Here is a 13,636-nt window from a genome sequence, read left to right as displayed (position 1 = left end):
GATCAAGGGAACCCACTTGAGTCTTGGGGATGTTCGCCATTTACACTGTTAGGTGAACTTGTTAACAAAAAGAAAAACCTGAAAGATAACTTGTTGATTGAAAACCCACTGAAGATTTGGCGTGATATGAATAAGTATATGAATAACAACCACAACTTTTCTTATTTAACCCCTCTCGTGAATAACAGAAATTTCATTCCAGGGATTGAAAATGTAACTTTCCGTAGATGGTACAGTGCAGGGATAAGAGTGGCTAGGGACTTGTTTGAAAGTGACGTGTTGATGTCATTTACACAAATGCAACAGAAGTATGGGCTTCCCCACAAGGATTTTTTTGTTTACTTACAGGCTCGACATTTTGTTAACTCAAACTTGAAGGGGTCACAGGCGACTCTACAACTGGGGCCAGCTGAAAACATTTTGATGTGTATTAAGACAAAAAAAATTTCACTAAACAATGCCATACCAAATTTAAAGACTATAACAAACACGATATTAGGAAACTTATCCAGCGCTGGGAAGATGAACTACAAATAAATGATGATGACTCTAGCTGGAGAGAATGTATACAATCCACTCATTCCCTATTCATCAGCAACAGATACAAAGAGTTACAGTACAAGATTTTACATAGACAACACATGACCCCACACTTTTTAAATAAACTAGACCCACACAGATCACCGTTGTGTCTGAAGTGCAACTCCTCACCGGGACATACTTTCATTGTTTTTGGACCAGTCCTAAAATATCGAAATTCTGGCAGTGTATCATTAGAGAAATTCAATCCATTCTGAAACGTAAAATAACTAAAGATCCAGGGCACTTTTTACTGGGGTTACCACCTATACACAAAATACCTGACAGGAACAAATTGTTATGCAAACTGTTATTGTTAGCACGAAAGTGCATTTTGTTTAACTGGATCGAACCCAAACCTCCAACTGTAACTCAGTGGTATAGAGAAATTTTTAAGCTTCTCCCAATGGAAAGGCTGAGTGCAAGGTTAAAGGGCAATGAAGACATCTTTGTGGAGCTGTGGCGACCTTTATTAGAATATCTACTCAGTGATCTGGCCGCCACAATTCAAAGGGGTTTAGGCTCTCTGGAATGGCGGATTTATAATATGACTGCGTGAACTATATACAAGGTTTACCTTTTCGATTTCCCTACTGATCAAATTTTTTTTTTTTCTCTTCTCTTTTTTTGTCAATATGATTGTATGTAGCAGAACTGCATAGGTAGACGCTTGTATCACATGTATTTGCTTACAAAATGTATATATTTATATATATTTTAATTCTGATTGTTCCAGCCTGGACCAACCTGTGTGTGTTTTTTTTTTGTTTTGTTTTTTTTTTGTTTTTGTTTGTTATTTTTTATTAATGTGCTTTCTCTTTTTTTGTTCTTTTTTGTTATTCGTTTGTCTCATGTTTTGTACAATTATTCAAAAATGTCAATAAAATGTGATTACAAAAAAAAAAATTTACTTTTTATGACAAAAATTCTAAATTCTATTTTCCTGTTGAGAAGGCTTTGATCTCTGAAAGATTCAACAGCTTAAAGCTGAAATCCTGAACGGTTAACTGAAGAAGACAAACAGAAAAGTCTGTCTCACAGCAAGAGACATCATCAAACCTTAGAGCTGCTTACATTTAAATGTCTTGTTTCAAATCCACTGTCAAGACAGTTGGAGCTTTAGACGAGAAAGTCTCATGGTGCATTCACACCGAACACAACAGGCGCGGCAGGGGCTTCAAGTTTTAATGTTAAGTCTAGGTGAAGAGCCGGCGCGATTTAATTTATGCATCAGGTGCAACAAGGTGCGGTAAGCGTCTACAATCAAGGACTCAGCTTTGGGCACGTGATGTTTTCAGTGACTATATCAAAGGGTAGAAATAACCATTCAAGATGGCAGCTCGAAGCCAGGATTTTGGTCATGAACTTCCATCCATTTTGTTAACCCACAGGGGCTGCTGGGTTCCCGGAAACTGTCCCAGATACTGTTGGATGAAGACGGGATACACCCTGGACAGATCGTCGGCCTGTCACAGAGCACAGTGAGCTGGATGGACGGATAAAAATCGCTGCATTGGCTCCCTGTGCGTTTCAGGATTGATTTTAAGATTCTTTTAATGTTTTATAAATGTTTTTATGGTCTTGGGCCTTCTTATCTCAATGATATTCTTTTAAAGTATGAACCCTCGCGGACCCTGATGTCCTCCGGCACCGGCCTGCTAGTGGTTCCTAAGGTGAGGACCAAAACACATGGTGAGGCTTCATTCTACCATTATGGTCCTCACCTCTGGAACAGCCTTCCGGAGAACCGCAGGGCCGCAGAGACCGTAGAGGTTTTTAAGAAAAGGCTCAAGACTCACCTTTTTAATTCTGCTTTTAGATGATCTTATCTGCCTATTTATTAAATTTGTTTTTATTAATTTATTTTATTTATTCATTCATTTATCTTTCCTCTTTATGAATTTTATTTAATATTTTATGTATTTAATCTCAATTTCAATGTTATTTATTTTACATACAAACTTCAGACAGCTTCTCCGATGAGAGTGTCTAGTTTATGAACACATTTTTGGACAAGCATTAAGCATTAAATTAGACACACATCAAAAGATTCAGCGGACTTGAATTTGACGCATTAATCGCATTTAATGTCAAATGCAACGTTACGTCGGGCTTGTTGAATTTGTTCATAAATGTTGGACTATTCTGTTAAAAGTGCGACTTATACTCTGGAGCGACTTATATATGTTTTTTTTCTTTCTTCATTATGGATTTTTTGGCTACTGCGACTTATACTCCGGTGCGACTTATAGTCCGGAAAATACGGTATTTCATTTTATTATATTACTGTTGTTTACCCCCAGTGTTTCCTGTGGGTTCTATCATATCAGGGCTTGTCTGCTTGGTCTGGGGTCGTTGCCGTGGTTCTCGCCCTTGCTGGGGCGGCTGGAGTCCTGCACTGCATCCTCACAGCTGTGGAGTGGACTCTGTTGCTGTCCCGGTCTGGGTGGGCGCCATGGCGATGTTCCTTTGACTGAGCTGGTCCCTGGTATGATAGAATCCTCAATACTGTTTCCTCACAGCAGAGCCAAGCCTTAAGTTTATTTTACAAGTTTTTTTTTTTTTAAGTATTCATTGTGTGTGGGGTCATGGGTGTATGTGTTATGGGGAGGGTGTGTGTGTGTGTGAAGGGTGGGTTGGGCTTTTATTTTGTATGTATTGTTTTTAAATGTGAAGCGCTTTGAGTTGCTGAGAGTATGAAAGGCGCTTTTATAAATAAAGTTTGATTTGATTTGATACGGTAGCCAGCCGCCCGCTGGATAGCTGAGTGAGTTAGCAAGCTCCACTCCCCAGGCTCCGGCAGAGCTGATAGCTGTCGCCACTGCCCAGGTGCCCAGCAAATCTAGCGAGGTCTACTGCCCAGTAGACCTGGGCGATATGGCCAAATAATTTAATCTCCGATTTTTTCATTTCAAATTCGATTTTCCATTTTGATCGATGTTTTTGTCCCAATTATTACTTTCTTTAACAAAGGTTACAAATGACAGATTATTTTTACCAGCTGTTTTATTTTAACATTTTCTTTGGAAATTGGCTCAAAGACAGACAAATGTAAAAATGTTTGTAGAACAATGCAGCCAGTGTTTTGTGAGCTACCGCTAGCTTAAGCATCCTATAAAGAGAAACACTACACTCATTCAGCAGAAAACTTATGGTAGTAACAGCCTTCGAACGGATTTTACTGTGTGTGGTTTGATGCTCCAAGTTTTGAGTCACAACCTCGGTGACCAAAACTGAATTTTTGACTCATCAGTCAAGTTGGCCGGTAGATAAACGAAAGTCTAAGCAGGTTTTTTCCGGACAAATAATTACATTATTTTACTAGGAATGAATTTCCCCCCAGGGGATTAATAAAGTATATTGATTGATTGATTGATAGGAAATTCCCAAGTGTCATTTAAAAAAAAAATGTTACCAGCTCAACATCAGCTCTGTAATGTTACAAACAGACAACTAATAGTGCAAAGTGGATTCATATCTGGTATTATATTTTTAAAATACAGATTTATACTCTGAATTATTGTTGTATTTATCCGCCTCGTCCCAAAACATTACCCAACTTTGAACTGATCCTCCATGTTTACATATGGGAGACACAGCAACAGCTCGTTAGCATTAGCAGCTAGTATCATAGCATGCTAGTCTCAGTGTGTAACAACAGTGCTGTCTTTAAATCAACACTTTTATTAAACATTCTGTTGCTGCTGTAGACCAGCAGCTTTATCCTCCAGTTCTGTCTGGAAAATCCCTGCATGTCCTGCTACTGCATCAGCCTAAGAGCTAAAGGATACATGGAGACAGTCAGCACAGAGACGAATAGCAAAGGGAGGCGGTGGGTGAAGTGGGGGCTTCTTGAGGCATACGCGTTTTTTTTCTCTTGTTTTGTGAACAAGCTTTTTTTTCTCTCTCCTCTGGTAGCTGCAGCTTTCATGTCTGCGCTTTACAAGAGACGAACGGGCTGACTTTGCGCTGAACTAGGGAAGCCCACAGGAGCAGAAAGCTGGGAAAATAAAATCTCAATTTTCAAAAAATAAATCGTCTGAAACAACAAATTGGAATTAACCGATAATATCAATATATCGCCCAGCCCTACAGCCCAGGGTCCCTGGGCACTGTAGCGCGCCGTTGTTCTGCTTCCTAGAGAAAAAAGATGACCAGTGTGAGTAAAGGCTTCGAAGGTTACAGCAGAATGAAGTCAAAATGGAACTGTATTTTCTGACTTGATGAGCTTCTGGATTTCAAATCTGGACAGATGTTGTGTGTCTCAGAGGAGTGTCTAAAATGGCATACTTTGAGTTGAAAGTTGAACACATATACAACATTTAGAATTTAAGAAACTTTCAGTCTGAGCTTGCTGGAGGGCTCCTCCAGATCTGGGGAGAGTTTACCTTCCCACTTTGCTTACTCAATACAGGATTCACACTGAAACTATTTGATGTAATCAGCTGGTCACCTAAAGACTATTGTTAAGGGTAAAGAAATCATTCAAATGAGATTCATTGAATTGGATTTTGCCAGTGGAGATTTATGAAGCTATCTGTGGATTTCTTTGTTTTTTTGCATGGCGCTTTAAGGCAACCTCAGTTTAACCTTTGTGGTATCTTGGGCATGTGGGGTCATCTGGACCCCACAAGACAGCGCGCTGAACTTTTTTTTTTCTTCACTCATGTTTGTGACAGACATAAAATCCTGTCCACCTTTGTCATGGGAGGGATCACATCAATGTAAGGGTGGGGTCATCTGGACCCATAAGGTAGCACAAGGATTACACCAGAGATTGACAATTATACTGAAAAGAGTTATAGCCCAAAATGTGTAGATGATGCATTGATACTTTAAAGCAGGTCAAGGTGTTTTTCCAGTCATTCGGATACAATTAATTGTTTATCTTTTTTAATGTTTTCTTTATTTTGGGTAAAAATTTGTTTTTGAGATGCATTTGGTATTTGTATATGGTCAGTCATTTTTTCAGTATTGGTTGAATCGCCAACTCATATTTGAGCTCCTCTTTTTTTACCTCTCTCTTTCCCTCTCTTTAGGCCTTTTCTCTGTTCTTGACCCCACCCAGGCAAGTCGACATGAAATTGAAGCACAGGGGAAGCGGGTCATCCAGCCGGTTAGGCTTTGTCTCTGCATTTGTGCGAGGAGTCTCAATAATTCAAACGGGAGCGGTTCAGCACACCGCTCTCGGGTTCCCTCCAGCTCTCAGGTGATGGTATGAAGTGAGGCCTGGGCTGCAGGTGGGAACCCTACATCAGCAGCTTCAGCATCGAGCTGTTGATGCCATAAAAGCAACGTGGCGTCCTGCATGAACCATAAAACGTTACATCCTGAGCAGGGTCAGGGTGGTGCGCCTTAGCCGACTCAGCCAGGTACACCCAGACCACATGTCAGGTAATGTGGAGTTATCCTTGGAGGATTTTCTATCTCTGAGAACAAACTTTTCCATCGTTCACAGTGAACATCGTGGAACATGAGCTAGTTTCAGTTTAGATGTAGGAACCAGCAGGGCTGTTTGCACACAAACAACCCTCAAGCACTCCTGCAGTCGTGTGGCTCGTGCATGCTTAGCACTTGTGCAGAATCAGGGTGCGTGTTCCACTTTAAGTCAGCACAAATGCATCCATCACACCACTGACTCTACCGATGTGTCTGATCACAGGACAGCTGGCTTTCAAGCTGTTTCCATGGCAACAGCGCACCATCCATTAATCAGATGTGGTTTAAAGTCACTGAAAGTCTCAGCTTGAATGTTGCACATGTGCACAGAGATCTGCATCTTTGTTTTATTAACCCAACAACCAGTTTTTCCTCAACAAGACATTAAAACCATGGGGGGGTGTCAACTTTCTGTCATTTCTGTCATTTAAGGATACTTGGAGCTTCCTCCAAAGCAAAAATTTACACCCAGACGGGATCTTCAAGATGGATTTGGTTGAGTTTAAAAGGCGTCCTTAAAGTGTAGTTAATAAAAATGGGTCTATGCAGTGTTTGCATGGGCCATTTACAGTAGTTGTTTACTAACAGTAATTAGAAAACCAGGCAGTTACAGGGGAGTAAAACAGATTTAGAAAATTTGCTTTTCAGTTTTCATTATCTGGTTGTGTAACAGATAACAGACTATAAAGGAGTGTATTTTCTCCCTTTCTAACAAGACATTTAAACCTGTCTTTTATTAATTAATTAGGTAGTGAATCTGTCATGTGGTGTCATGAAAGTAGGTCTGTTTTATGCTCCATCTGTGGAGATGCAGTGTGGCACAATGGTAGCCAGCATATGAAAAAAACATGGAGGAACAAGCTCAGACTTCCGATTTTTTCCATTTAACTTCAGTCAGTTTTCTCTTTTATATTTTTTTTACTTGGAAAAAACAAATGAAATTCTGACGTTATAAATCTGACTTTCATCAAACCTGACTGCCAGTACACCAAGTTCTGGAAGGCTGATGTGAATCACCACACATGCTGTCATTTAAAATGGCTGGGTCGTGCACAGGCCGCCATAAAAACACAGCCAAACTCCTTTGGATTTACAATTTAAACTTGTTGAGTACATGTTGCAGTTTATGATTTAATTAAATTTCGTCTTTTTTTTAAAGAGTGTTGGGATTTGATCCAAATAAAACAATAAAAAATGCTTTTTGTAGTTTGTTGAGTTGATGAACAGGAGGAGATTCATTATAATAATAATGTAGAATTCAATCCTGTGTCATTCTGTCACCACAATGACAGACTTACTTTATCTGAAATATTCTTGAAATTCAAATAAGAATAAAAAAAAGTCTGTCCTAAAACATTTAACAAAATAACCCCCTGGAGCTGAATCACACCACAGGAACACTATACTGGGAGTGACATCATTTTTGTTTCCTGCACATTCCCGGCAGAACCTAAAGCACTGATTCTTCAGAACAGGAGAGGAGCCAGAGTTTTCCAGCACTAAAAGGAGTGGGGAATCACCGCGCTCAATTCCAGGAATACGTCAGGACCTCAGTGTGGAGCTCAGGTTACCTGCTTTTGGCACAGGACCCACACCTGCAGCACAGGAGCACACACCTCCACAAACCAGCTTCACATTGTTGGACAGAGTAGTGGTGATGTTTGTGTGCACAACAGAACAAAGTTTTTAAAGGGCCATACCATGATTTTCTTAAGCCTTTCAGAGGGAACTATATCCATATATGTGATCATATATTACCTTTGGACCACTAAAAAACACATATATGAAATATTAGTTGTTTTCATAAATTTTTCCTCCTCTGAAGTGAAACGACTCGATTTCTGAAGCTCCATCTGCTGCTGCATGTGCCTGCGCTACGGCGTTTCTTCTATGTCAAAAGTTCACACAGAAATAAGACCTCTCCACGCACTTATCACACATTCCCTTTGCGGACAATTCAGAGCATCGCGAGTGCTTTCTGCTCCTTGTTTTTAAGCCTCTCGCGAGCAGAAGAAGTCCTCGCGCACGAGAGACTGTCTACTTCTGCGTGCGTGAGCTGCTCGCTCGGGCACGAGGGATGCTATGGTGTCTGAGAAAGTAAAGATTATTTTGAAGGTCATTCTCAGGTCATCCTCCCCCCAGATTGCTCCAAAATGAACCTGACCGCTTTCCTTCATTTGTGTCATGTTTGTGCAGATGCGAGGATTTGTCGGCGAAGAATGTGTGATACGTGCATGGAGATGTCTCATTTCTGCGTGGACTTTTGACATAGATTAAACGCCATAGGTTGCCTATTTCATGACATCATCCTGGAGCTGTTGTTTCACAGAATGTCAGCATTTCTCCCACAAAAATAAACAACATCCATTACAACCCCGCATCTAAGCCAACGAACATCTGTTTGAGCTGGAATTTATTGAAGAAAAGACACTGATGAAAGATATACAGTATTGTTCATCAAAATGAAAGTTTTCTTGATGATCACTGCCAGCTCAAAGGAGAAATTGGGTTAGTGTTAGACTGGGGGCGGTGCTGTCAGAGCAGACTCTTGCTAAAAGGGGCTGTTCTCACCTTGTGACATCAGATTGTGAGTACCTGCTTGTTTTCATGGGTATTAGAGGATTACGCTTAAATGCATAAATGGATTGGGGTTCTTTATAGAGAGTAATGAACAGCATAATGCACTTAAAACCTCAAAAAGTTGTTTTTTCATGGTACCGCCCCTTTTAAAAGAGTTTAACTTGTTTTTTAAAAAGACAGATGACCCTGAAGGTAACTGAGAGAATCTGCGTTGATTTGTTGTCAGCATTGACTTTTGTGTAGTTTACAGTTTCACCGGGATCTTGTCTAGAATCATGCCGAGGTCACCAGCCAAACTCTGAAGAAGTACAGGCCAGCTCCTGAAGCACCCCAACTACACAGTCACGGGCCTCCACACAGGTGGGAGGTCAATCACAACCCCTGATACAGGTGTTCACAACCTACTGCTACTGAGTCGTCACTGACCATCAATAACAGAATTACAACTTGACCCCAATGGGGGTTCACAGCCCAGAAAGAAATGAGGGGGTCCCAGTCCACTGACACCTGTCATTTCTACTAAAGATGTATTAAACAAATATAAACACACAATAACCCCCCAAAATGTTAGTGTGCGTGTTTGTATTTGTTTCAGTTTGTGTGTGAATCTGCCTGTTTTTATGAGCGTTTTTGTGTATGTGTGGATCAGTGTGTTTGTATGCACATTCCTGTGTCTGTGTGTGTGTTTGTAGGGGGTGTGTGGGTGTGTGTGTAATGGCCATCTGAAGTGGCAGCAGGGCAGATGGTACGTAGGTTGGTCTCCTTTTGACTGCCAAGAGACTCTCAGATCCCTGTCTTAAATGTACAAGCATCAGCTGTGCACGCACAAGTCACATACATCCACGCCCCATAGAGGACCCACAGAACCAAACGGGGTTGGCGTCAGAGTTTCTCTTGTTTAACCCAAAGTTTTGTTACTGAGAAAGGACTTTCCAAACATTCCTGAAGTCAGCACTTCTGCAGTTAAAATAATTCCAGCTGTGTTCCACTCTGTCCATGTAGAAAAATGGATAACTATGATAAATCAAAACCTTTGATCAATGACATGAAAGATGTTGTGAAAGGCCACACTGAAGCCAGAATCATCAGGACCTCCACTGTGAGACGATGGACCCTTAAATCTGTCTGAACCTCGATTGACCCCTGATCTTTGATTGGAGGGGCTCTGGCACGTTTCCCCCACATGTGTCTACTAAAAGGTGGAGAGCCTCAACCTGTGAAAGTTGCTCACGTAATTTCCAGCAGCTGGAAAAACGGCTGCACCATCTGTATGTCGGAGCCTCCCTAGAAGGGCCCCTCTCTAGGCGGCTCCACGTCATGGAACATTCCCGGAACCAGCCAGGGCGCCTCCCATCGTCCTCCGCCTCAGACACGCAGAGTCACTCCCGGGAGGCTGACTCCGAGTTCTCTCGCAGAGAACGAGCGGGGGTACGCGGCTGCGTGTCAGCCAATCTGAGGAATGTCCTGAGCGCAAACAAGGAAACACCGCCGAGAGCGCGCTCACGTTACCTCTGCGCGCGTTCCGAAAGTGATCCAAGGATCCACTAATGGTTAGGCTCCAACAGGTGAGACGGCCTTCGGTCTCCCTGTTTACTGAAGCCACATATGTGTTTTGAAAAAGCGCGAGCGCAGAGGTTCGCGTCAGAGCGTACGTTCCACAGTTTCACATCCACCAACACGCCTCCGCCTCCGTGCGTCCTCTCCGGCTTTGGCCGCCAGGCTGTGGCCGCCTAAGCTGCTGCAAATTCCTCGGGATATTACGCAACCCGGGTAATCTGCATGAAGCGAAACGCTGCCCGGGGTATTCCCCCCACAACGCCGTGCCCTTATAAGCTATGCCGAGGATCAAGTGAACATGACACAAGCCCTACGTTCGACCATGGCGCAGAAAAGCCCGCCGACACGCTCTTTTTAGCAAAAAGATCGAGCAAGCTTCCGCTCTTACCTTCAGTCTGCGCATTTCCGAGATGACAACAGCAGTAGCGCTGACAGAAGAGTCGGTTCTGGACTGGCTGGACTCGGTTGTTAGAAATCCACAGCGGTCGAGGAAAAGGAGTGACCGGCTCGAAGAGGCGACCGATCGGCGGAAAGAAAGTTGCGCGTAAAGCAGGAGATCCGCTCCGCTGCCGGAGCTCCTTCCTCTGCAGGCAGACCGAAAGTAAATGCGTGCGTCTGCCTGTGTTGTGAGCGTGTACCAGGGTGAAGTCAGGAGACACGTACACGCGTCCGCGCGAGGGGGTTATTCCAAGCGCCACTTCCCAGAATAGCAGCACAGAGAGGAGTGAGAACGCAAGACAGGGGCGTGTGCGTGCGCGCGTTCAAGTGTTTGTGTGTGCGCGCTTGTGTGACGTCGTCGGATCCCCCAATGCGCAACCAAGGCGGGGGGCAGTGACCGAGGAGGAGGCAGTGTCTGGCGGACGAGCGAGCAGGATTCCCCGGTCACCTCTGGAGCGACCCGCCTGTCTGTTTGCCTGTCTGTCTGCCTGCTTACAGCCATCTCTGGAGCGACCTGCCTGTCTGCCTGCCTTCCTGTCTGCTTCCCTGCCTGCCTGTCTGCCTTCCTGTCTGCCTGTCTGTCTGCTTACGGTCACCTCTGGAGCGACCTGCCTGTCTGTCTGCTCGGATTCCCCTTCGGTCTGCGCAATCATCATGATGGCAGGCTGCTTATGACCAAAGATGTGTAAATATTGCCATTCACGTTAGCGTCACTGTCTTAGATTAAATGAAGACACCATTTGAGTTCTAAAAAGCTGATGTTGTTCGCAGGTAAAAGTCTAAATAAAGTCCAACAGCTAACCGCTTGACAGCTGGGGGAGTTCCCTTCCTCCCGACCCCAGTTTGCCAATGATGGGTGAACAAACCCTTCAGCTTGGTTTGTTTTCCTCATCTTCAGAGCTGCAACTGCATTTTCCACCCAAGTGAACTAAAACCGAAGATGTATTCAGACTGGACACATGTGGTTTACTTAAAGTGAACCAGAGCTCGTTTCCCCCGATAATCCAGAACAAATTTTCAGTCTGAATACACAAGCAGATCCTGGTCTGGAACCAGGAACCGCTCTCAGACCCGTCTTTCTTAAATCATATTTTATTTCATTTTTTCTGAATTACACAAAGCAACATCAGAAGAGAAATAAAATAAAAATGAAAAAAAAGAGAGAAAGGAACACGTCGGTCTGGGCTAGGACAAATTAAAATACAATAAAGGGTAAAAAAGTCTGCAGACAAGTTAAATTAGTAAGAAATAAATCGTCTTTCAAGGTGGTCTTGGTTCGTTCAGACTGAGCTCTGGTTCAAACTGGTTCAATTTAAACCAGGGGGTTCAAAGTCGGTCCTCGAGAGCCGGTGTCCTACATGTTTTCCAACCAACCTGCTGTTTAAGCTCCTTATTGGCCAAACACACCTGATCCAGGTAATCAGCAGCAGATATGGCAGGGTTTCTGAAAGCCCAGCAGGAGGCCGGTCCTCGAGGACTGACTTTTTGACACCCCTGCTTTAAACAAACCCATATATGTCCATTCTGAATACACCCTCGGTCTGAACAGACTTTGCGCTTGGAGCAGAACAACTGGATCAAAATGATCAGTCCTTCTATGTTTACATTACATGTTTACATGTTTGCATTACCCAATGTTAACTCATTGGAATATGGTTGGATGAATGCAGGTTCATTAAAACAACTTTTAACGTGATACACATTGCTTTTCACGCTGCATTCATGACGAACTATATGTCATAAACATTTAGTCATAGCCGTGGTCTCAGCATCTTGCTGCATGATTCCACCGTATCAAAGTAGCAGTAAAAAATGTGACTGGCATTGATACAGACGTTCAGAACTGGTCAATAAATCTAAAGTTTGAATAGGTGAACTATTGCAAAGCGTAGGACTTGTTCTTTTTCTTGTTGGTTTGTGCCACCCTTGTAATTCCTAGCAAACGACTGCAGATATGCTTAGCCATGTGATTTTGTTTACAAGGTTCAAAACCAAACTGTCTGGTTGAAAAACAGTCTGAATAAAGCCCAAACACAAGGTTCAAGACTCGATTTGGACCAAATTTAGCTAACCTGATCCAAACAAAATGACTTTTCCAATCTGGATACACCCTAAAAGATCAACCAAACTTAAATTAATCCATCTTCTCACCAGATGTCCTAGTCATTTTTAAATTCACCATGAAGAATGGTGGATGTTTATTTTAGAAGATTCTGATGCAACAGAAACCAACTGAGAAGGAAGCGTCATAGGTGTATGTTGTCCATTTTGTATGGTTTTGTTTTCCACTTTCAGTAGATGCTTTTTTATTAAAAGTCACTTGTAGGTTTGTGAGGGAAGTTATTGAGAAAACAGTTTGCAGGTCATGAGACAGAAGAAATGAAATAAAAGTATTTTCTCTATTGTCCTTAATTTGGTCAAACATCTATTCCAGTGAAAATGCAAAAATAAAATATAAGCAGTCTCTCAATAAAACAAAAATCCAGTAAAAAGCCAAAAACACAATCCAAAATCTGTTATGAAAACAACAAACTATCACATTGGTTCTATATGTCAGGAGAAGAGCTCACAAATGTCAAAATGGTTTCCTTTTTCAGTCCTAAACCTTCTGGGTGAAGCCAGTTTGTGGGGTTATAAGAGACAGTTATAGATTGACGGAAGATTGTACCTGAGTGCTTCATTTCATTTGGGGAAGGTTTGTCTTTTTCAACAAAAATGGCATCCATTATTCCTCTGAAACTTTCCTTTGATGAATAGTTTGTGTATTTCAGGTGGAAGTGTACTGAAGAATCTGGTCCACTAGAGTTGACCTTGTGATGATACTTCTCCTTTCAAGTGGTTGTTTGGTTTCCCAAATGTCCTTCAACACACAACATCATTCTGTTAGTAGTTCTTTGTTTTGTCCTTGAGGTGAACCAGTTTTAACCTCAATGTATCAAAAGGTTTGAAATGGACCTAGATAATGTGCTGGGTCACGTCTTCAGGGCCTTCTTCTTAGAAGCCTCTAAACCAGGATTTCAGTCCTGGTCTGAGAAACAGCCTC

The 13,636-nt window shown here is 42.4% G+C and overlaps 1 protein-coding gene across 2 annotated transcripts in view; it reads right to left on the bottom strand.

Annotated features, from left to right (window-relative positions):
- hivep2a (HIVEP zinc finger 2a) overlaps positions 1-10,897 on the bottom strand; it is a 105,080-nt gene extending 94,183 nt beyond the window's left edge. The window contains exons 1-2 of one of the 2 annotated variants that reach the window (XM_036210628.1): positions 10,819-10,896; positions 10,544-10,739 (exon numbers count right to left, since the gene is read on the bottom strand). The gene's annotated coding sequence lies outside the window, so the exon portion shown is untranslated. Of the gene's footprint in view, positions 1-10,543 lie in introns of both variants that reach the window. The other variant, XM_024291949.2, reaches the window with a different exon arrangement.
- Positions 10,898-13,636: the final 2,739 nt, after the last annotated feature.

The sequence above is a fragment of the Oryzias melastigma genome, linkage group LG24 (assembly GCF_002922805.2).
Source record: "Oryzias melastigma strain HK-1 linkage group LG24, ASM292280v2, whole genome shotgun sequence".
NCBI lineage: Eukaryota > Metazoa > Chordata > Actinopteri > Beloniformes > Adrianichthyidae > Oryzias > Oryzias melastigma.
The sequence above is the reverse complement of the archived record's forward strand: the minus strand, read 5'-3'. Positions and strand labels throughout refer to the sequence as shown.